This window comes from Lactuca virosa, chromosome 6 (genome assembly GCF_052849685.1).
Source record: "Lactuca virosa cultivar CGN04683 chromosome 6, Lactuca_virosa_CGN04683_v6, whole genome shotgun sequence".
In the NCBI taxonomy this organism is placed as follows: domain Eukaryota; kingdom Viridiplantae; phylum Streptophyta; class Magnoliopsida; order Asterales; family Asteraceae; genus Lactuca; species Lactuca virosa.
The window spans coordinates 273,403,272-273,406,347 of NC_136431.1; positions in this window are offsets into that span (position 1 = coordinate 273,403,272).

Here is a 3,076-nt window from a genome sequence, read left to right on the forward strand (position 1 = left end):
TGACAAAATCGGACACCTGCCCGATCACCCGCTCCCTCTTGCGGTTCTCCGGTATCACGGCCTCTGCCTGGGCCTCCCGAATGGTATCCAACACTGGAGTCATCACAGTCAATCTCATACAAGTGCCTCGAATCGGGGCACTCTCCGCCCTACGGCTCAGCGCATCGGCTACCACATTAGCCTTGCCAGGGTGGTACAGGATCTCACAATCATAATCCTTTACCACATCCAACCATCTCCTCTGTCGCATATTCAGGTTGGGTTGATCCATCAGATACTTCAAACTCTTACGGTCCGTGTATATGGTACACCGAACCCCATACAAATAATGACGCCATATCTTGAGGGCGAACACCACTGCCCCCAACTCCAGATCGTGGGTGGGATATCTCGTCTCATGAGGCTTCAGCTGCCTCGATGCATACGCTATCACATGCCCTCTCTGCATAAGCACCGCACCCAACCCCGATATCGATGCGTAACAATACACCACAAAATCCTCCATCCCTTCCGGGAGGGCTAACACAGGGGCTTCACATAATCTCTGGCGAAGTGTCTCAAACGAGGTTTGCTGCTCCGGACCCCATGAAAAAGCAACACCCTTCCGGGTCAACCTGGTGAGTGGCACGGCGATCTTGGAGAAATCTCTGATAAATCTCCGATAGTAGCCGGCCAATCCCAGAAAACTCCTGATCTCTGTGGGAGATCTCGGCACCTCCCAACTCATAACCGCCTCAATCTTGGCCGGATCGACCAATATCCCCTTCTGATTAACGAGATGCCCCAAGAACTGGACCTCTCGCAACCAGAAATCACACTTGGAGAATTTGGCATAAAGCCTCTCCGTCCTCAATACCCCGAGAATCTCTCTCAGATGCTCCTCGTGCTGCTCTCTAGATCTCGAATACACTAAGATATCGTCGATGAACACGATCACCGAACGATCCAACATCGGTCTACACACCCTGTTCATGAGATCCATGAACCCTGCTGGTGCATTGGTGAGCCCGAAAGGCATCACCACGAACTCGTAATGCCCATAACGAGTCCTGAATGCTGTGTTCTGGATATCCTCATCAAGTACTCTCATTTGGTGATATCCAGACCTCAGATCAATCTTGGAGAACCAAGACGCTCCCTGTAACTAATCGAACAAATCGTCGATCCTCGGCAATGGATAACGGTTCTTGACCATCAACTTGTTCAACTCCCGATAATCAATACACATCCGGTGTGAACCTTCCTTTTTCTTGACAAAAAGGATCGGCGCTCCCCATGGCGAGCTAATCGGTCGAGTAAACCCTTTCCCCAACAGCTCCTGAAGCTGCGAGGATAACTCCTGCATCTCTGGCGGCGCAAGGCGATAAGGAGCCTTGGCGATAGGCGCTGCCCCCGGAACCAAATCAATACGGAACTCTACCTGCCTCTCGGGAGGCACACCCGGCAACTCCTCGGGAAAAACATCCGGGAACTCGCGCACTATCGCAACGTCATCCACCGAACTTGGCCTCCCAGCGGCCTCTCGTGTGTCCATCACATTGGCTACAAACCGCTGCAGCCTTGTTGTAAACTTTGTCTCGCTCTGGCAGCCGAACAGAACGCTGACCCACATCGGGTACCCTCGCCGTACACCGTAAGTACTCCCCCACTAGGGTTCCGTATCGTCACCAACTATCGCTCGCAGTCTATCACAGCCCCAAATCGGCTCAACCAATCCATGCCCACTATGACACACACGTCCCCCATCGCTATTGGGACCAGATCTATCGGGAACTCAACGCCGAAGATCTCGAGTACACATCCTCGTATCAGCTCCGTAGCATATACCGCTCGCTCATCAGCTATGGAAACTCGCAGAGGTCGACTCATCGCCTCTCGTCTGCTACTGATGTGTCAACTAAACACTATCGACACAAAAGATCGACTCGCACCCGAGTCAAATAACACTAAGGCAGGTATAGAACTCACAAGAAAAGTACCTACGCATATCATCATATAAGCATAATATCTCAATTCAACACAAATAATAAAGAATACATACCGGCCACAACATCGGGCGCTGCGCGGACCTCCTCCGCTGTCAACTGGAAAGCTCTCCCGCGAGCCTTCGGTGCTTCGACCTTCGCCGGCCGAACCTCGGTAACCCTAGCAGCAGGCGCAGATCCCTGTGCTGATCCCTGATGTAACTGCGGGCACTCGGCCTTCCGATGGCCAGCCTGGTTGCAATGGAAGCAAACCATAAATCCCTTGGGGCAATCCTTGGCGATATGCCCCTCCTTGCCACACTTGTAGCAAGCACCTAATCGACAAACCCCATCATGTCCCTTGCCGCACTTCCCGCAAGTGCGGCCCTTCTGGCCTCCAGATCTCGTATCCGCGGACTTGGTCTGCTTGGCTGCCGGCTGAGACTGTGCCGGCCGCCGATCCATCCTCTGATACTCGGCCTCCTCCCTGGCCTGAGTCTCCAACTCAATCTCCCTCTTCCGGGCATTTGCCTGGAGCTCAGCAAATGTCCGGTACGTCGAGTTCGACACGAACTCCCGAATGTCTCTCCTCAGAACGCCCAAATACCGGCTCATACGTGCCTGCTCAGTAGACACCTGCTCAAGGCAAAACACCGCCCGCTCATGAAACTTCCGGGTAACCACAGTAACCGAATCAGTACCCTGCTTGAGGGTCAAGAACTCCTGAACCAACCGTTCCCTCTCCACCGGGGGAACATACTCATCTCTGAACATAGTGGTAAACCTCTCCCATGTCACCGCTGAGATCTCCTCAAGAGTGAACCTCGCCGTCACGAACTTTCACCAATCCTTCGCTCCCAATCGAAGCTAGTTCAACGCGAACCATACCCTCAGATGCTCCGGACATGAACACGTGTAGAAGCATCCCTCGATATCAGCAATCCATCTCATCGCAGCGATCGGATCCTGCGTCCCATCAAACTCTGGTGGCTTCGTGTTGCTGAACTCCCCTAGCAACAACGAATCACCTCCCTGAGGTCTGGCAGCAGCCACAGCTGCGGTAGCTGCAGCAGCAGCAGCCTCAGTCACCGCGGCGTACCGCTCATCGAACG